The sequence below is a fragment of the Drosophila suzukii genome, chromosome 2R (genome assembly GCF_043229965.1).
Source record: "Drosophila suzukii chromosome 2R, CBGP_Dsuzu_IsoJpt1.0, whole genome shotgun sequence".
NCBI classification, from domain to species: Eukaryota; Metazoa; Arthropoda; class Insecta; order Diptera; family Drosophilidae; genus Drosophila; species Drosophila suzukii.
The window spans coordinates 5,795,791-5,817,524 of NC_092081.1; the positions used below are offsets into that span (position 1 = coordinate 5,795,791).

Consider the following 21,734-nt stretch of genomic DNA (forward strand, 5'->3'; position numbering starts at 1 on the left):
TTATGTCATTTACGAGCATTTGCCGCTTATCAAAGTCGCAATAAATTAAAACAGAAACGATCTGGCCCCCATGCCCGCGCTCCTGTCAGGGAAAGCCAATTACGCTTATTACATAATTCAGCAGCTGCCCACGCATCCAGCAGATGAGGAAAATGTGGAAAAGCTAAGAAGAAAGGCAAGATGGGTGAGACGGATAACCTGGGAGAATAAACAGCAACAGCAACAGCAACGTCAGCAGAAAACCGCGATGCCCACGAGAGGACAAAGAAGGATAAAGGTGAAAAGCTGACAGGGGAGTGGGAGAAAGTCAAGTCAAACAATTAAGGACGCCGCAAGGATGGACGACGAAGAGCCCTCTTTCGGCCACTCCCCATCAGTTTTCCCATTTTCCTTCGCCCACTTATGTAGGCTCACAAATGTTTGTTGCCAAATTCGAGCTTCATTAGCAGTCGGAAAGGAGTTCGCTTCACGCCAACTGACAACCTAATGCGAATGTCGAAACAATATTTTCCATGTCTCCCCGTGTGTCAGCATGTGGGAAAATGGGAAATGGCGAAAATCCAAGCCGAATCCAGGGAAATGCGTGGCAAAAAGTGAAAGCAGCGAGACAGTGAAATCCTATTAAGAAGTTTCTATCGCAAATTAAAATCTAAATACGCAAACAAAATGATGGTGACGTCGGCGCCACGGGGAAGCCAGACGGGCAAAACCAAAAAGAGCACTCAACACAGCGAGAAAACTAGGAAAAGGCTACATTTAAATAATATTCATAGTCTAGAACTGTATTGGTAGGTAAACATTTGCCGAATGCCAACTAATAGGAAAGACAAAATAATACAAGAGAAAACGCTATGTCAAAGTCCTCATCTATTAGATACCAGTTACCCAGCTTAAGGGATGCAAGAGGGATGGGGATATGCATGCAGCAAATCGACTGTTTCCGAAATGGCTTACCACTGTAACACGCCACCTAGCGTTTGTTCCTATATATACACACAGAAAATAACTCATGATCGATTCTTTGTAAAACGTATCGGGATTTTCTTTATATATATATTTCATTTTAGATTTTTTCGCTTAAGGAACACTACAAGTACTATTTTTATACCCGTTACTCGTAGAGTAAAAGGGTATACTAGATTCGTCGGAAAGTATGTAACAGGCAGAAGGAAGCGTTTCCGACCCCATAAAGTATATATATTCTTGATCAGGATCACTAGCCGAGTCGATCTAGCCATGTCCGTCTGTCCGTCTGTCCGTCTGTCCGGATGAACGCTGAGATCTCGGAAACTATGGGAGCTAGGCTATTGAGATTTGGCGTGCAGATTCCTGAGCTTCCTACGCAGCGCAAGTTTGTTTCAGTAGACTGCCACGCCCACTCTAACGCCCACAAACCGCCCAAAACTGTGGCTCCTACAGTTTTCATGCTAGATAGAAAATTTTAACTGAAATGTAATGTTCTCATCAATACCTATCGATTGACCCAAAAAAAAGTTTGCCACGCCCACTTTAACGCCCACAAACCGCAAAACCCTGTGACGCCCACAATTTTCATGCTAGATAAAAATTTTTAACTGAAATGTATTGGTCTCGTCAATACCTATCGATTGATCCAAAAAAAAATTTGCCACGCCCACTCTAACGCCCATAACGCTTAAATCTGTATACCGCCGGTAGGTGGCGCATTTTAATCTCGCTTTGCTGCTTGCATATCTCCATTTAGCTGAGTAACGGGTATCTGATAGTCGAGGTACTCGACTATAGCGTTCTCCCTTGTTTTATTTGTAATATAACTTAAAATAAAATAAATGTGTGTAGTTAGGACTTGTAAAAAAATTTAACAATATGTAACTTAATTAGGGATTTTGATTTTTTGGACTTGGACATTAAGCGGGCATAGGGAATGGCTCTGCTCAGTCTCTGCCGCCACACAAACAGCGTAGAACAGTAGTCGTTACACACACATCGATGCCCCGTCGCTTAATATGTCTTCCTTCTTAAATGTTATCTAAATTATTTATAAAAAATGAAATATCTTAGAAGTACTAAAGCAGTTTTATACTGCTGAAACCCAAGGTACTCTCTATGTGTAGATAGCAAAGGCGCCAAGCAATAAGCATTAACCAGGACAAAGGTAACTGCTGGCCAACCGACTGAGAAGCCCCTAGAACTCCCCGCCCCTTTACGGCCACGCCCCGTATTTCCCTCTTATTTGTGCTGTCTGCTTACAGTTTGAATTATAAGCTAGCGAAAATTTAATAAAGCTTTCCCCGTCCCCAAAGATCCCGGGCGACTTTGGGGCAGGACACGCTTGGCAAGGACATGGAACTCCGCCGCAGAAAGGGACAGACTATGACAATGTCAAAGAGTTTCGCTGCACGCAATGGGGGCGTGGCAGCCAACTGGGCGACTGGTGGGCGGGATGGAGCACCTGCGACAACAGCAAAAACAACGATTGACGGCAAAGTTTTTGGCCTGGCAAATGGCAAAAGTTTTGTGCTCTCGCCCCCTTGTTATCCGTTCATATTGAGGAATATCCCTTTCTTTCATTTTACTTTTCTCGTCTCGCTGCCCTTGCAACTTAAACTTTAAGCCTTTATTAAATTGTGTGTCCAAAGTCAACAGGAAAAGCAAAAGCAGAAGCGACAGCGCTGGGAATGACAGCAACAATTGACAGCAAAACAAACGATTGTCATTGCCAAGTGTGTGCGTCAACCTTTGAACCCGTCCCAGCTCAGTTCTTCGGCTCTTCGGTTCTGTGTCAAAGTACGCCCACTTGCCGCCTCCATTTCCACGCTGGAAAATAGATGTCAAGCGGTTTTCCCCCAGCCCGTTTAAATTGAATTGTTAATTCGGCTCTGAGCGAAGCAGAAACCTTTTCCCTTTTTGCCTTTTGTGTGTGCGTGCCTGCCATCAATGCGATTTTCTCTTCTCTTTTTATTTTTGGCTCGTTCCGGGTGAAAATATTTATGTTGAACCCTTTTTGTGGCAGCTTTTGTTTTGGCCTTTGTTGCGTTATGCAAACATTCGACTGCCAGTGACAACGGGACAGGAAAAGCATCCCTACCATCCCACTATCCCCACTTAACCCGGCTGAAAACCCACTCCACCGCCCATCTGGTTATATCTGAGCCGGAGTCAATGGGGAATATAGTTAGATGGCTGGATAGCTACACCTGCATTGGAGGGCCCTGTGGTCCTGGCAGCCGATTCTATTAACTTTTTGCCCGTCCAGCATTTGCATATCCCGACCGCAAGAGTCCAGTTTTCACAGTTTTCAGTTTTCAGTTTGACTCCCGGACAATCCGCCATTTCCACGCTCACAGCTCCCACATTGTTTGCCATTTGCAACCGTATCCCCGTACACTCCACCCCAGTTTCCACCCCATTTTCCACCCCACTTTCCACCCATTTCCCACCACGACTAAAGCATAAATCAAGCGCAAAGCACAAATATTTTTCAAGTGACAACAAATATATAATGACGACTCCCCGGACTTTGCCTCCTGGCCAGAACAACGAAAACCGGAATGCCAGAGTACCTGAATGGACGCAGCCAGGAACCGGGAACCTGGCCTCTCTGTTGACTCTGTTGTTTTTTGGCTGGAAAGCTGGGCCACCAGCTCTCATGATTTCTGCAGATGGTTACTCTAACTGAATGGGGATTTTCCAAATTTAATATAAACAAATTGGGAGGTGGATGGCATGGCCATGAATCTTAAAACCTGTTTTATTGCAAGTATGTACATACGACTTCTTAAGTTTAAAGAGTCAACTCAAGGGAAAAGAAGTTATTAAAATTTTAAATTATAAATTCCTTTCCAGAATGTCGAAATTTCTGCCAAGATCTAAAGCAAGGAATGATATTTACTAACGCCTATGTTTAAAAATCGACAACTATCGAATTAGTCTGATTTCGTAACACAAAATAATAAAATATTATTTTAAAATCCCCTACTAATTATACAGAACAAAAATCCCTACGGTTCTAATACAAATTTTTTAGGTGTCTAAAAGTATGCAGTGAATAAAGTATAGTTGTCTTTCTGAATGAATTAATTACCCTTCTGCGGTGAAAATTTATTGTTGCATACTTTTAGACACCCAAAATGATTTCTAATGTTGGTGATATTTTCTCAGGTAAGAAAAGGTTTAAATGTAATTTGAAATTTCCGCGTTTCAACCCTGAATTTGCATTTTCAATTAATACATTTAAATTTATATTCTCATATATACATCCATTTACATAATTTATTTACAATTCTCGTGACAGTTTCACTAATAAATCTTTGATAAAAGTTCATAGCTATGTTTCCTCATTGTAAAATATACAATTTCTAGGATGATTTTAGCAAATTTCCTTTCCTTTGCAGGGCATCAAAGTCTCGATTTTCCCCTGGAGTTTTCCCAGGCTTTTCCGGCCAAAGCTGCTCCACTTTCCGCTGCGACGCTGCGGCTTGCGCTTTGCTGATTTCGTTTTGATTACGGCAAATTGTTTTTAGTTGCCTCGTCGTCCTGTTTTCTTTCCGCGATTTGTTTCGTGGCCAAGTTTATATTGCGGCATTTGTGCAGTTTGCCCAGTTCCGTTGATTTGCATTTATAGCCGCGGTAATCACAGGTCAAGTCGCAAATTACATTCAACTTCAATTCCTGACCTTAACTCCCGCTGAAATATTAACAAAGTCCCGGGCAATTGAGAGTTGCGTGCCATTCGCATTGAGTATTGATAAATGCCTCTATTTGTTGAGTAATTTTGGCCGGCTCTGTGCATTGTAAATTGCTCTATTCAAGTGGCTTTATGTATAAAACTGATAGTTTTGGTAAATATCTGTAGGGCAAACAACTAATAACTACCTAGTTTGTTTGCTCTGACCTACTAAATACATTTTCGTAACGAGGTTTTTTTTCCCTTTTTATGTTTGACTTGCTGGTGGCGTCAATTAGCAAGTTTTTCGATGCACAACTTTTTAATGAAATTAACAAGCCCGCGGGACCCGATCCCTTTTCGCCTTCGTGCAGCAAATGCTAAGTGCTACTTCAACTCCAGACCGCTCCTAATGAGAGGCTATATACAAGAATATAGAGCACCAAGCTGCGGCTAGACAGATGGCTGTTGGAATAATGAGATATCTAGGCCCTGTCATTCGGTTAGCTGATTAGTTTGTGGGCGCGTCTTCAATGGCGATCCATTGCGATTACGGCTATAAGGGCTATAACAGCTAGTTCCTGCACTTATGTCATATTTCAGGGCCAGTGACAGCCGGAGGTTTACACGCACACATGCCGAACCCCATTCCCCAGACCCATTTCCACCCCTCATAATATTAAATATATACGAATATACACTTGTAGTCATCCGCGTTTCGATTAAACAAACCTTCTCAAATATGCAGTGACATTGGGGCAAAGGCAAGAGAAAGCTTCGTGGGGTGGAAGTGAACAGAGAGTGGGTGTTACATAGAAGCATATATGGTATAACCCCCAACAACATATTGAAATCAGCGGGATATTGCGTATTCGTTCGGCAGACAGCGGAGACCCGCTGAGAAACGGCATTCACAGGTTGGTATTATAAAATGCAGACATTTCTGTGACTAGATGCATTTTGTATTTCCTTTTTATTTCAAACTAATTTAAATTGATTCGGAACTTTAAATTGGAGCCAGCACTATAATATATTGTTCCATATTGTTATAAAAGGGACTAAAATAAATAGATTTGTTGAGTAAAACCCAAAAATGTTTAATAAAATACATTTTTCTTTTTATTTTTAGCCCGAGGGGGGACCTTTCCCCCTTTTAACAATCCACGCCCCCTGTAAATCCGCCCATGTTTAGAACAGACATTCATTTGTCGTATTGCCTTTGGTTTAACTTTCAACAATTTAAAGATTTCTCGAGGCATACCAGAGAATGTCATTTGAGCCCCTTAAACTTTCAACTGTCAATAATGATTGCGTATCCTTTTTCAACCTACCAATAAAATAATATTTTATCCTTAGCGGCGGTTACATAACCTAAGCTCAGCTAATTAGGCAAAACAAAGAGAAGCGAGCGAAGCCGAAAAGTGAAAGGAAAGTGAAAGGATTGCCAGCGATTGCATAAGCCAGCTAAAACGTATAAAATATATAGCACTCATATATATTGTATGACTATAGGAGGTACAGGTATGGAAAACAGGGGAAAATGTCAACGCGACAGCGACAACGCAACATGCAACATGACTGGCGCCCAATTGACGCTCAAGGATACGCAAACACACACACACAGATACAGATACACACTGGATGTTCGTGTGAGTCTGTATCTGTGTTTGCAGTCGCTTGCGTAACGTAAAAATAGCCTTGAACTGCAGCCGTGCGCTTTCAATGGATTTGCATGCCGCCCACCGAGCCCACCATGCCCACCGTGCCCCCCATGCCCCCCGTGCCAACCGTGCCCCACTCCCACTCCCACCCACTCAAGGTCACGCGATGCCTACCGCAAATGGAACAGTTGCGGGCCATAAAGGCTGACATGACGACCATTATGTAAACCGGCGACCGCTGCAAATGTCGCCGAGACACCCTGCTAATTGCCACTCGAGCAGCAGCGGCAGCAACTAGAACTGCAATTACAAGTGCAGCGAGCATTGCAACTTGTCATTGCAACTGCCACAAGGACACGCAATTGCATTATTGGCCAGCAAATCCCATCGAAGTTGGTCCTTTTTCCGCGGCATTAAAAGGTCGAAGATCGAATTTTCCTTTCCGAATTTTATTCCCAGCGAAAGCTTAATGCCGGCTAATAACATTAATTCCAATTCTTGGTAAATTTGGCAAAGACTGAGGGACCAAAAGCAGCGAAATCTGAATGGGGACCTTAATGAATATTTATACGTATTTGTTTGGCTTAATATTTGAAGCTGCCCTCGCCGCCGTCGCTGGCCATTTAATGTCCCTTTTCCTGGCCTTTTCTCTCGCTTTGGTCTATTCTGGTTTATTCCCGCCATATCCTTGCCATTTGCTTATGCTGGCAGCTCTTTCATTTCGCCTCTCGCTTTTTGCTCTGCTCTGCCTCAGCGCCATCGTCGTGTGCAAGTTGGCCATAAAAATGGAGTAACATTTATGACCCACACAAGCACACAAACGCAGAAGGACTTTCGACGCAGGCAATGCACAGAGGAAAAATATCGGTTGAAAAGGTTGGAAATCAAATCATATACTGATACTGATATAAATATTATTTCATTAGCTTCGAAATTTGCGTTAGTTTAGACTTAAAAATCATAATTAGTTCTGAGTTCACATATTATTATTTTGTAGTCTTAAATTTTATTGCGAGTGCTTTACTTTAAGGCTTGGTAAAGTCAATTAAATTTTGTGATTCAGAATGTTACTACTGATGGAAAAGTCCAAAGTAGCGTTCCTTTCCGGTGTACGATTCAGTCGTCCTAACAAATTACTACTCTTTTCTGAAGAATTCACGTTTTTTTAAGTCCTTGTGCTATTAAACCTAACTTGAATTGTGATACCTTTCTCTTCTGATGAGTTTAGCGTTTTATATTCATATTGCGCGTTGGGCACCCTAATTCAAGGAATAACCAAAACCGAACCGCGAATTCTTCAGGAGGTGAAGTTTAGAGCATACTAAAAACCATCTACACAAATATGTGGATCTTGTTATTAACAAAAATATTTAAAAAAATGGGTTCTAACATTTTTCTCTGTGCAGCCAAAACGAAAATGCTGTTGCGTGGGTGTGGATGAACATTAGGAAGTTTTTGGGGGGGGGGGGGGGGGGGCGAAAAGGGCCGGGAGCTGGGAGGAATGACGCCTGCAAGCGCAGGATTCACAAGGATATTTTATTTTACTGTTATTCCATTTCCCGCTTCTTGTTGCTTTTGCTTCTGCTGCTGCTGTTCTTTTGTTATTGCTCCTTTCGGCATTCCGACATTTACTTTTCGACTCCCAGCGCATATCCTTGAGGGGGTCGAAACCCCCCTCCCCCCTAGTTTTGCATCTCCCCCGTTTTCAGTGAACCCCCCTCGTTATGGGTTAAAGCTGTTTTCAAGGTTAAATATGCGTGGCATATCGGAATCCAAGGATATTCCGTGTGTTGAGTGACTTACCCTTTGCTCCATTAAGTATGCTACACATTTGGCTGCAACACATGCAACATTCTGGCCGCTTTTGCTGCTCCTTCTGGCCCTTCCTCCTCCTCCTGTCCTCCCCTCTTCCTCTCCTCCTTTTCGCTTACTGACCCAGTTCGCTTTGTTTTGCGTGTTTATCTTGCTCAGGTAGCTTCTGCGTTGGCGGCTGCTGTTGCCGCTTGTTTTTGTTGCCTGTCTTTTTCTATATATATTTTATAGGCCTCTTTTTTGGTTTATTGTTTTTGTTGTTGTCTCAACTATGACCGAGTAAGGCACACAAAAACATTCGTTGAAAGAAGAAGAAGGGTTAAGGGAAGTTAAGGAAAATTAATGGAAAAGACATAAGAATTTAGCGCCAACGCCGCAAAGTATGCTTTGCATTTTCAAATCTTAGCCGTTTCCTTCTCCCCTCTTCTTCTTTTCTTGTGCACTCTACTTTCACTCACAATTGTGCTGCTAATTCCGTTACTTTCACTTTGTTAGGCCTTCTGTATGCGTGTGTGTGTGTTGTTTTTTTGTTGTATTGGTGTGTTTTGGCTTTTGAAGCACACGTGTGCGTTTATGTGTATCCGTGTGCGTCGATTAACGGCATTGATTTTTTCCCAAAAAACAATAGCGCCACTTTAATTTCACTGCTTCGATTTGTTTTCGTTACTCGGTTATTTTGTGCACCGTTTCACGTGGAAATTTAAGCATTTTCCATTTCGCTTTGCTTTAATTTCGGCGATTTGCGCGCGCGCTAGGTGTACAGGTGTGCGTGTCTGCTTGTGTGTTCGTGTGAGTGTGTTGGCCATGTGTTGGTAGAATATAGCTGCCCGAGAGCGAGTATTTCGCAGGAGCAGCAGCGCACGTCCGCTCTCCACGACGCTTCACACACTTTTAAAGGATCCGAGCGCCACTCTGGCGTTTTTATGCAAGGCGCTCTCCCCCGCTAAGGCGCTCTTTCACTGGCATCTCTATGCGTCTCTCGAAATGGGGCTCTCTTTCTCTGTCTCCCTTTCGGCGCCACAATGTCTACGCATAAATAATACGCACGTTGCAAGATAAGCGTGTTAGTGCAAGAGGGAGAGGGAAGGTCTCAACTCTCATTTCTATGCAAAGTAAACTCCAGCAGGCAGGTGTAAAAAGAGAGAGGGGGTAAATCCTTAGGTTATCAGAACTGGCAGAGTCCCCTACAGCCGCATAAATCACTAGAGATTTTAAATCCCCAAAAGAGTCTTAAAGTATACTCTTAAAAATTATCTTCGGCTTATTTTCCTTTTCAAAATATATTATAGCATACTTTAAGAAGCCTTAAAAATGTTATAGAGCTCGTGTAAAAACTTAAAATGCAATATAGTATAAAGTGTCCATAGGACTCTTAAATTAAATTATGAGAAGTTCTAAAAAATTATAAACGGCTAATTTTCCTTTTCTAAATATATTGTATCATACTTTAAGACACCTTAAGAATGTTACGTGGCTTTAGTAAAAACTTAAAAAGCAAAATAATGTAAAGTGTGAAGCATAAAAAAAAACCATAAATAATGATAAGTTCTATAGGTGTAGCATAATTGGCTAGGATTTTTTAAGATATTATAGCTATCATCTTTCAATATCAATATATTATTGCATACTTTTAGACACCTTAGTATTTCTTGCCATTAATTTAAAATTAAAAAATAAAATATAAAATCAATTTTTAAATATTCTCCTGTTTGAAAATACCCTACTATAGCAGCATACGTCATCATAACGGTAAACAAAATTTCGTTTGAGAGAAATTCCCATGCAGCAATATAGCATTCCTTCTCTCTCGCTTCCTCGATCATGCGCACTTTGCTCCTCTCGCTTGCTCCCACTATCTCCGCTCACTGCGCAGTCGCACAGGCGACGCGCTCCCATCCTCGCACCCACTCCCGCCCTCTCTCTCACTCTCTCTTTGGCACCACTACCGTTATTGCATGCGAAGCACGTGAATTTTTGTGTTTACTTTTTAATTTTCTCCCAGCTCTCAGCCTCAGTTGGCGTTTGTTTTTATTGTGGCTCCCGCCAGTTGTTGTTGTTGCTGCCACCTTTTGGGGCTTTTGTTTTTCTTTATGTGTGGGCCTTTGTTTTTCTTGAGGGCCTTGCTTTGTTTTGTTTTGTTTGGTTCCATTCATACGGAGTTTCGTGGGTTCCGTTATTCGGGGAGGAACTATGCAAACTGTTTTCCATTTACGATCGACAGTTGGCAGTGTGAGTGAGTGTGCTCCTGTGTGCGGGAGATTTGTATGGAAATTGGCGCAAAATATGCCCCAAAACCGAATTCAAGTCCCCAGTTAGTTATGTGCAGCGGCTGCCTTTTCTGCATTCACATTTTCCGAGCAGGAGCATAGAGCTGCATATGCTTTCTGACGGAGAACAAACCATTCCCCTTTTCACATTCACCTTTTTTTGAAATTCAATAGAGGTCCTCTGTTCAAGTCAACTGCATCAGGATTGCTCAATTGATGCAAGACTGCGATAGGGTAAAACAGATTAACCAACTTCTCCAGGACTTGAACTAAATTTACCGATTTTTGTTCAGAGACATACTTTTTTTAAATATTTATTTGATTGAAAGGCCACAACAACTAATTTTTTAGACTTAAATAAATGTCTAGATATAGTTTAAATCTTTAAGTCTGAGTAATTGGCACGTTTTGTGTGTGCCTATGGCTGGGGTACGCTGTAAGTGTGACGGCAGAGGCTGAGCAGAGATATTCCATTGCCCGCCTAAGCTCAACCCATTCCATCAGATACAAGTATATAAATCTGTGTGAAACAAAACTATCTGCACTGCAGATCAAAGTTCAAAAACGTTTAAAAAAATAAATACGCAGAGAGAAGTATCCAAGAACATTGTTCTTGAATTGAGAACATTCGTTCTTAAAAACCGTGTAAGTACATTTTGGTATCAGTATAAGAACGAAATGCTGAGAAGAGAAAAGTTAAATTGAGTTTATTTAACAACTTGTTGATAAGTATACACTAAGGACTGAACTAATAGTTTATTTGTACATACAATGTACTTAAATACCGCCAATTCAACATGATTCGAGCAAAATAAGAACATTTTCAACTTAAAAATGTCATTCTATTTTTAAGAACATTTTCAACTCAGATGAGAACGTCAGCATTTACTCTGTGTACAATATAGACAAACAACTACAGTTTGATCTAATTCAACTGTTTATAAAATTAAACATCATTTCTAACATCAAATACTTAACATTATAAACTTAAACCAAATATTTGAAATACAAAAATATTTTCAAATGTTACAAGTAAGTAATATATGGATCATATTAAAATAAGAGTTACTCCGCTTAAATCATATGTGTGCGCATAATTCATTTCAGAACTCTTGCGAAATTGGGCGATGGAACAGTCCGCAAAGTGTGTTATGGCATTTCGGATGTTTGTTTTGGGGAAATGTTAAATCATGCATGCTGATTGTCCTGTGGCCTCGGAGATGCCAAGAGCAGCAAGGATACGTAGTATAAAACAGTAGCATAAGCATCGCAATCGGCATGAGCCATATTCGAATTCCGTTTACATTTGCAGCATTGTTTCGCATTGCTGGCATGTCCAAAAGTGACGAGAAGCGAGGAATGCGAGCTGGATGCAAATGATGTCGCTGGCATTGATAGCCAGCATTTCCCCCGATTTTCACCCCCAACATTTCCCCTTTGGCCTCTAGAAAATCAACAGCAAAGCAACCGCTGCAGCAACAGGAATTTTGATTTTGAGCAAACGGAGTGCAGAATAAACAAATAAACAAAAGGCCCCGAAAAGGGGGCGTTTGGAATGGGAAACTGTGTGCGGGCGTATCCACAGCAACGGAAGTTCTAACCGTAACTCATGACCCCCCCAATTTCCCCACCCCTGCTCTACTCCCAAACTATTTCCATGAGTAATTGCCGTTGTGCATGCGCCTCTGTCTGGAAAATGGCACTCCCCCTGCCGCCACCTGCTTTCCCCACCATCATCATCACCATCAGCTGTATTTGTTGTCAGTTTCGGTCGGGTTTTAAGCCATTTAGCCAGACCGGAGCTGTGGGCCAACAGCAGCAGCACCCGGCCAGGTAAACTGTTGATTCCATGTGGCGACGCGACTGTCGAGGATTCCCCCGATACCCCTCCCACACTCCCACTTCCCCTGCCGCGTGAGAACTTTGGCCTAGTCCACCCATCTGCTATCTGTCCACGTCGAGATACATTGCGCATACGATTGTATACAGATACGTATGTATACAGTTGAACTTCCCTAACTCAATACCCAACCTGTCAGATGGAAAAAACGTGTTCAAGAGAGTTAGAACTCTCTTTGACAAAAGTGGGTAAACTATCTTGCATTTTAGCTTTTTCTTTCTCATTCAAGTTCTGAAAAGAAATATATCTATGTTTTAAGCACTTTTTATATTTAAAAATTTGTCATTGGCTGGAAATATATCCCATATCACAAAGCTTCCATGAATTTTTTAAACGCAATTAAATTATAACATGTAATTTAAAACCTAGACATAGTCTAAATGTAAAAATGTAAATTGTAATATAACAAACGTAGCTTAAGGCCACAGTAGAAATAGCTGCAATAAAAAGCATAGGTTATAGGTAATTTCTCAATTGCCTCTTAACCTGAGAATAAATAAATAAATAAATAAATATCCCATATCATTTGCAAATATGGTTTTTATAAAGGAAAATTGTGTTTAGTCGTATATTAAATATTTGAATGGAATATACTTTATTTATATGTACACTCAGGGAAAAACACCGTGCTAAAAACAAGTACAAACAGCCTTGATTTAAGAAAAATTTCATGCTTAACATTTAAGAACGTTCGTGCTCAAAAAATTCTGACATTGAGCACTTTTTGGATTTTTAATGTCTGCCAACTCTAAAAATTCCCAACTGCTTATTCTGAAAGTACTCGGTATATAAGGCGCATACATTAAACAGTTTTAATGCCCGTGAGCGGCAAGTCGTAAGTAAACTTAAAATATTAATATTATTTATATATATCTCGATTATTTCGTTTCAGTTTCCAATACTTATTTCTCTTACTAGCATAAAATAAAAACTCATTTTAATTTCATAATATTTATATATTGATTTAAGAATTATTCGTCCTTAAATCATGCCTGCAACTTTTTACTTTATTCTTAAATCGTTCTTGTTTTTAGTCCAAATATAACTTGATTTGAGAATTATTCATACTAAGTTCAAGACCGAAAGGTTCTTAAATCTAGAATTTTGGGTCTTGAAAATTCGTGCTCAAAAGTAGTATTTTGTTCTCGCGTTCTGTATTTTCCATGCTTGGCGAAGTTTTGACACCGAAAATACTAGGTTCAAGCACAAAATACTTGATTTTTTTTCTGAGTGTACATACCAATAATTCTATTTGGTCTTACAATAAATATTTTGATGGAATATATTTTATTTGTATGTACATACGAATTAATTTTTTAATAACTAATTCTTTTATACTACTTGATATGTGCTTGTCACTAAACTCGAAAAACCTACCCAAAAAGTATTAAAAAGAAAAACATCACTAATCTATAGACTTTATAGTGAGCGTTAACACATCTTTCTATTTTAGTCAGCCAAAAATTTGTGAGTTCTGGAATTTGCATAATTTAAGTTATCGAGCTTTCACTGTATGTATGTATACATACATACCGTGCGTATGTTTTTCAGACTTTGCTTTCATCAAAATTACAGTCGTCATTTCATTTACCTTTATTAACGCAGAGAGCGGCACAAAAAGATCTTTATCCATTCAAAGCGAAAAGGATAACATTCTTCTGTGGCACTTCAACCGGGTTTATCTACCTTTTGACCTTTGGCAAAAGGAAAGAAGTTTCTTTCAGTGGACAGTGGCTATTTTCCGATTTTGTACAGAAATAGCATTCATTTGCCAGACGAAACGAGACAATGAAGTGTGTGGGTGTCCCAGAGTGAAGAATAAACCAGATCTTGTCCCCAGATGGTCATAAACTCCAACCGAGTGCACTCAAACACGTAAACATTTCGGTGCTAGGCAAATACAAAGCAATTCGCTGAAAAGTATGCCATAAAAATCCGAGAGTGACAAAGAAGAGACTCACACAGACAGTATACCATCAATTTTGGCCTGTGTTCGGTTATTTCTGTCAACAGTCGATAGCTTAATGTACCTAGGATCTACCCAAAGCCCCCCTTTTAAAACAGCACCCACATAAACCCTTTGGTTACTCTAAATTTAGGCATAAAATGCTGGTTATTAGACCATAAACGCTTTTATTTCGTTTCACTGCACAATTGGAATTCCGAACTGTGGTCGGCACTTTTGGTCGTTGTGTCTGCGGTTTGATTAGTTAGTTATTTTTCCAAAACCCACACATTGTTATAAGCACCGATGACGGTGAACTTTAATTGCCCATTGCCAAATGCAAATTTTCCATCAAATCGCAGAGTAATTCACAAAATAAACCGCAAACTAATGCGCAAACAAATCGCATTAAATGGACAACTTTTTCGATTTCCCTGCCCCGAGATTTGATTAGGTGGGGGAAAACTGGGAAATGGGAAAATTGTATAGGGGGTGATGAGCAGATGAGCTCCTCTCGGTCGATTGTCACTTGAATATTCCAAGCGTGATCGATGCGCAGAGCTTTGGGTTCCCTCGATTTCGCCAGCGAATTGAATTCGGAAAAGCCCCACACGTAAGCAGTGCTCCGTCTCCCTCTCGCCGGCTATTCCCCCTCCCTCTCGCACTCTACCGCTGGCTGCTTTCTCTCGTGGGCAAAATTAATGTCAATTTTTATGCTTGATTTATGGCATCGCATTTATTCTTCTGGGGGGAGGCGTTGCCGCCTGTTTGGCCCGGCTTCATTTGAATTCAATTGCTGGCGAAGATGCCACGGCGCTGATTTTGTCGCAGCAACTGTCGAAGGAGCAGGTCGAGTGCGGCACGTGACCCGCTAACCCCGAAAGCGCAATACACACGGCATCCTGCCCTCCATTCCCGAGCAGTCAAACACATCTGCCAAAGGGCAATAAAAAATTGACAACGCCGACGCCAACAGACAGCAGCAAAACGACGGCGGAGGAGGCAGGTCTAGAGACTATACAGAAAGAAATCAGACATTTCTTAGCAATTGGTATCAATTCAAATAATTAATAGAAAACATGAAAAATCAATCATCTTTATTTTGTAAGAAGTTACGTCTTCTTCATCTTCTTTAAAACCGATAAGTCTCTCAAGTTTAAGTAATGGGATCATACGTTTAAGGAATCGATTTTAAAATAATTTCATAATTTCGTTCACTTTATTTTGTAAGAAGTCATATACTCCATCTATTTTGTAAAAATAATATTTGAAAACAAAATTAGATTTATGACTTGAATTAAGCTTTGGATTAGAGCTGCAAAAAAATCGATGGTACTATCGATAATATCGATGGTTGGGCTCTAGTGACCGCCATTGATGTTTCTCAGACTATCACGATAATTCCCATCACTTAAATTTCAAAGGAACAAGAAGATCGAAATATTAAATATAAATTAAGTTTTGACGGCCAGATTGGTTCTTTCCCAGCAGCCTCCGCGTTGTGTCGATGTCCGCCTGCAGGTCGAACCTGTACAATAATTAAACTTATTGCGTTTTAAATTGTAATTAATTTTCGGCAGAAATTAAACTATTCTATTGGTTTTTAATCCTTTACACAATCCTTTAGACATAAGCGATAGCTTCGCGATAGTATCGACATTTACTCCTCAAACTATCAAAACTATCGATTGTGCTACCATCGATGTTTTTGCAGCTCTAGTTTGTATATTGTGTTAATGGACGAGATAGTATAAGTAGTAGTATACAAAGTGTATAAGTAGTTGTTTTTACATGTATTTATTAATTAAATGATGTATTAGCAGGAGCTAAGAAATAAATATAAATTGCTTTAAGAATTAATACCTAGTTAAAGTGTAGTTACAACAGTGATAAAATTAATAAGTACAAATATTTTATTCAAAGACTGGCTTTATATGCAATCTTTTTTTGTTAAGGAGATGTTTTAGCCAACTCGGGGTCATATCGGCTTTGACTTCAAGAAGTCTCAGTCTTTTGACATTATGCCAACACACAAAAAGGATCGCTCAATGATTAGCAGTAACCCTCTGTCATCCTGCAAGCAGTGCTATAACTGGTTGAGAATTATAGTGTCATTTTGGCATGCTGATCAAGATGAATGAATGAAAATTCTCTCTAAAAATATGTTTTTTGGCACATTTAATTAAAAAATATTAGCTCTATTTGATTATAACCTGTAGTGTCCATAATACTTGGATAAGTAAATGGTAAATAATAAAATGCTTAATATTTTTCACCGTGCAAAGTAACAAGCTCTGTTTTCATGCAATCATTTGCCAAAAGTGAGGGCTAGTGGCGAAATAAAACTACGCCAGCCTATCAGTTGACACAGCTACAAAGTGCTACATTTCAGCAATATCTGGGAAATCTTTGCCTCAGCTGCACTGGCATCACAAGTTGCATTTGCATCACTTTCCCCAGAATGTTTTCAGGTGGGGGATTGCCCATTCCCCATCCCACAGGTAAACACCTGCGGCCGGCACTTTGGCGGTATTAAAGCGCTCCCCAGCGGAGGAAGTAGAATCATCAGCCATTTTTGGCTGGCAGGCCGGAAGCACTTTGCGTGCAGATTTATGGCTCGCCCCAAGCCAATCCTCCGTGGGAAATACCCGTACATCTGCATGCATTTATACATGGACGCTCAGATGCGTGTGCTCGGGTTTATGGGCACGTATCCTTCGGTTTTCCACGCTGCTCTGCGTTTTTATTTTCGCATGCATTAAAATTGCATTTGCTTTGGCGGCTGATAAAACTGTCGGCACTTGACAACCTTATCGCCGCACTTAAAGTCGTGGTCAAAAAAACAATATGCCCATTAGTTTCAGGGCGGATTTATTGGTGAAAAGTTTGTTCCCCATTTATGATGTACATGCTTTGCAGAATCACGATAGTGGAAACGAATCTCCATTGGGGATTGTTTGTTTTTTAAACCTTGATTTTTCGGCTCTTTTAATTATCAAACAATAACAACTCTTGACGAGGTTTAAAACTAGTGACAATCGCATCTTTAACGTACAAAAATTCTGATAAAACTATAACATTTTTGGCGAAAAATGATTATACATTCGACTAAATAATTACACTTTTTAGCACTTTTAATCGGCACTTTTTTAATTAGCAAAAGGATGCTCATGTATTATTCTGCAGCGTTACTAGTTTTTTAAACTCATAAGAAGATGTTTTTGTTTGATTTAATAATACAAAATATTTAATATTTTCTAATATGTCTCTAAATTAATTGTTAAGAAAATGTTAATTACACTAGATTACAGCCAAAATGCTCCAAGAAGAATAATGATAGTTCCTAGTAAAGTTTGAACTCTAGATTAAAAAAAGAAATCAACAAATTTTTAAAGAAATTAAATGATTTTGTTAAGTTTTTTTAGATAACAAAAAAATGTTGTTGGTATCTCTGTATATTTAGTTGTATATACACATACTGTACACTGTACTGTACACATATGTGTATATACTTGTACAATATATATGTAAAACTTTAATGTCAAGAAACAACTAAATGGTTAAAAAATTCAAAATTTTACCGAGTTGAAGCTCACAATATACTCAATGTAGCCTATTAACTTATTCGGCATTATAGTTGTAAAATAAATCATTAATCACCTAAATTAATTAGACTCAAGTCAAGATATAATTAAAATTCGGAGCTTCCAAAAAAATGTTTTTCAACCAATCTTTACGCAACAAATCAACATTTAAAAGACTTCTGTTAATTTTAATCTTATTAAAAAAAATTAAAACTAATTAGATGTAACATTCGCACATGATACAAGAAACGTAATTATTTAAGTATTATTGATTAGATTCAAGAGAAAATTGTAGCTATTAAATTCTATTTATTTCCCTTATGATTTCAGCCAATACTTTCCTATTGATTGCGCACGTGTTTCGAACTCCCTTAGTGTTCCACTTTGTGCCATTTTTTTCCAGCCCAACGACTTTTGAGTGTCAGCTGAAAAGCTGGAAGTGAAATCAGCCATGGCACTTGAGTTTTCCCACCCAGAGTTTCCTTTTGCAAAATCCACCCAACCTTTGACTTTGGCTTAAAGTTGTATGTTATGGCGTTCGACTTGTTTGCCTTTCATTTGCTGTCCACTCACGCAGCTTCACTCCAGTTGGCGCGGCCACTTGCCAGTAATCCCTGCCCCAAAGGAGACTACTAGCTACCACCCACCTCCTCCTGCCTCCTGCCACCTCCTTTTTTCCACCTGCCACCTGCCACCCACTCCAATGCCGTACACATAATCCGTTTAAAATGAGCACCGGCAGTGCTCCAGTTTCCGCTGCTCCTGTTTTTGAGTGCACTGAAATTAATTTAACGACTTGACGCACTTCAAACTGCACAAAACACATGAGTGCTGTGGAAAATAAGGGGGGGGGGGCTTTCACCGGGCTTCCTGGAGTGGGTGGTGTTGGGAGGTGGCGTGTGGAAAAGCTGGGACAATGGCAACTTGACCTTGACACGTTCGACGTTTCACCAGCGCCTTCTCGTCCTTCTTCCAGCTGTTCATTTTTTGCGACTTTCGCTTGGCTTACGTAAATTCAATTTTTAGTTTGATGAAAGCAAAGTTCACGCTACGTACAGGTGTGTGTGTCCCTGTGTGTTAGGACTACCTGAGCATCCTGCGCCTGCAGGTATGCAATGCCATTTTTGCACTGAGAAAAAGTGTCATATGAATATCCCGTAAATTAAAAATGATTAGGGCGCAGGATACCAACACAACACTTTAAAATTTATAAAATCCTAAACTAATATTTAAAGGCATCAAAATATTGTATGTGCATTATGTATGGATATAGTGGTTTTTTTTAAATTTCTGACTGTCATACCTGTCGTATGAGTAATTTTTATGGAAATTTTGAGGTTTCGCTGGGTCTAGATCTAAAACAAAATGTTTTTTTGAATATGTTTAATAATAATATTAGCTCAGAAACTAATTAAATGAATATAAAGCAAATATAAGTAATCATATGAAATCCTCACAATATTAAAATAAACAAAGGAACATTTCGAAATTCATGGTCAACCTTGATAATTTTTCATAAATATATCGACGGTCGAACTGTATAATATTTTTAAATATAAATTTTTCCAGTGCATTTGCTATAAGGAGGATACGGCTCTATTGGAGAGCGTGTGATTTGCACAATCTGCACACAACTCGAAATTAAATTCGGCCCCGGCAACAGCTCGAACTTTTTTGCGAAAGGTCAAAATGTTAATGTATTTGAAATGAGACGCCACAAAGGAACGAGAGCGAAAGGACCAAGGATAAAATGTAGTGAGTAAAAGGGCAAGGCAGAGGGAACAGCAGCCGAAAAACGAGACTCAGATGCGAGATACAGCACAGAGAACTTTCTCCCCTGGAAAGTGGCAAAACCTTGTCCATGTTCATTCAACTTGACACGGTCGCCAGCGGGCAGACAAACTCCCACCAAAATAAAACGGACCAACTAAAAAGTACAGGAGACTTGGGTCTACCTTAGGTATGAACACTGTACATATCCTTTTACAATACCGTAAAGCTAAAATAATTTAAAACGAAATATTTAAATAATTTTTAGAAAGTTAAACAAAAAGTATATCAAAATCATATACTAGATAGAGCCTAAAAACGTGATGTTGATCTATTCCTATTGATACTGCTTGGCTATAAATTAATATTTTAATTTATAATCGCGTAGACAAAATATATTTTGGACTTATGTTTTTTGATTCAGATATAGACGGAAAATCAAACTATTTTGTTGTTCTAGGCTGTTTTGAATATTAAACTATTATTAAATACATCCTCCTTAACTGCAAGGAGAATCAACATAGCCTCTATAGTAACTGGGTGTCAAAGCCGAAATAAAAACATGTCTGCGAGTGTGGGGGAGGGGGGCGTGGAATGTTTAATGCGATTTGCCACACGTAACTCAGTCTGGGGAGAATGCTGAATTACTTAGAATAAAGAAGCCCACATCGTGTTCCACTTTTGTGCTTTATTGAAGAGGGATACACAAAGTTATTTTCCCTGATTTGGGTTCAAAATGCAAAGCATTGTCAGGGGATCCGTCAGGCAATCTACAAAATGGTTAAGTAATTAATTAAATATATTAAATAACCTTTTTGCTACCAACCTCCAGCAACAAACGAGTTCCACATAATTGAAATTAGTAATGAAATAAGCAGAAACAGCTTCATGTTGTGAATGGTTCAGAAAAACATTTGGAAATGATGCACTAACTAAAATAAGTTTTTCCCTTATCAGTAAAAAAGTCCCCGATGTGAACTCTTCAAAATCAAAAACAAGATTAGAAGAGAGAATTGTCATCCGCCAGATTTACATACAATTGCACTGATTCAGATAAGAAAATCAAACGGTCGAACGGGGACTTTTAAACAAGTAAGCAAGCCTACATACATATAAAAAGTAAAAATAAATAACAAAATAATTTCATATAACATACTTGGATTATAATCTTTTTTTTTGCCTTCTGAAAATGATTAAGTTTTAATAAAGTAAAGTAATAATAAAGTACTAACCTTGCCATCAAAAAAGTTGTTCTAAGTCATTATTTGGTTTTCCGTTTTTTTCTTGATCAAGTCTTAACGAAAATATTTGGTTAACTACCATATACACCTGCCAGTTGTTTTGTATAATTTCACGTCTTAAGGCCGTAATTTACTTGCTAGTGTCGATAGGCAACATTTTTTGAAAACCGATATGTTGCAGTAAGTCGATAGCAACAAGCAGCGTGACCGTTTATGGTATATTTTGGAACTTTTTGGTATAACTTGGTGTACGTCAATTTGTCGTCGATAACACTAGTTTACAGGTTAAACTTATTTTTCGAAATAAATGTGGAGACCCATTTTTATACCCATGCAGACGATATTATGATTTCAGTCAGAAGTTTGCACCACCGTGGAGGAGAAGTTTTCGAACCACTAAATTATATTTATATTTAAAGCCATCGCGATCAAGCCTTCCCAAAAGTTTTATTTCTTTTCCAGGTAGTTTACAATATGTAAGTCGAGACTACATATATATGTACGTTACTTTGTAGGGTTCTAGAAATAAATTCCATCTTTCGAGTTAAATTCGGGAAACGATGCCTCTAAATCAGCGGTCGGCAGCGTCCCACATACATCTACATATAAGCAGTCCCGTGTAAGTTACTCACACAAATAAAAGACAAAATGGCATTGTATTCCGTGCCGACCGCTTCATCATGCGAAATTTGACCACTTTTTTACCACTTCTTCTGGACAAAATTTATAACTCAAGAACGGAGCAAGATACTTGTCTTCTGTTTTTTAAATCGGGTTAAATTGGCTAATATCTATTAGAACAAGGAAGAACGCTATAGTCGAGTACCTCGACTATCAGATACCCGTTACTCAGCTAAATGGAGATATGCAAGCAGCAAAGCGAGATTAAAATGCGTCACCTACCGGCGG

At 39.3% G+C, this 21,734-nt stretch overlaps 1 protein-coding gene across 6 annotated transcripts in view; it reads right to left on the reverse strand.

The window, feature by feature from the left end:
• Hs3st-A (Heparan sulfate 3-O sulfotransferase-A) overlaps positions 1-20,977 on the reverse strand; it is a 57,831-nt gene extending 36,854 nt beyond the window's left edge. The window contains exons 1-5 of one of the 6 annotated variants that reach the window (XR_011603699.1): positions 20,817-20,967; positions 20,741-20,767; positions 20,622-20,686; positions 20,411-20,564; positions 20,253-20,354 (exon numbers count right to left, since the gene is read on the reverse strand). The gene's annotated coding sequence lies outside the window, so the exon portion shown is untranslated. Of the gene's footprint in view, positions 1-8,109; positions 8,388-8,576; positions 9,011-20,252; positions 20,355-20,410; positions 20,687-20,740; positions 20,768-20,816 lie in introns of those variants that run through there. The other 5 variants (XR_011603698.1, XR_005013976.3, XR_010653507.2 and 2 more) reach the window with 5 other exon arrangements.
• Positions 20,978-21,734: the final 757 nt, after the last annotated feature.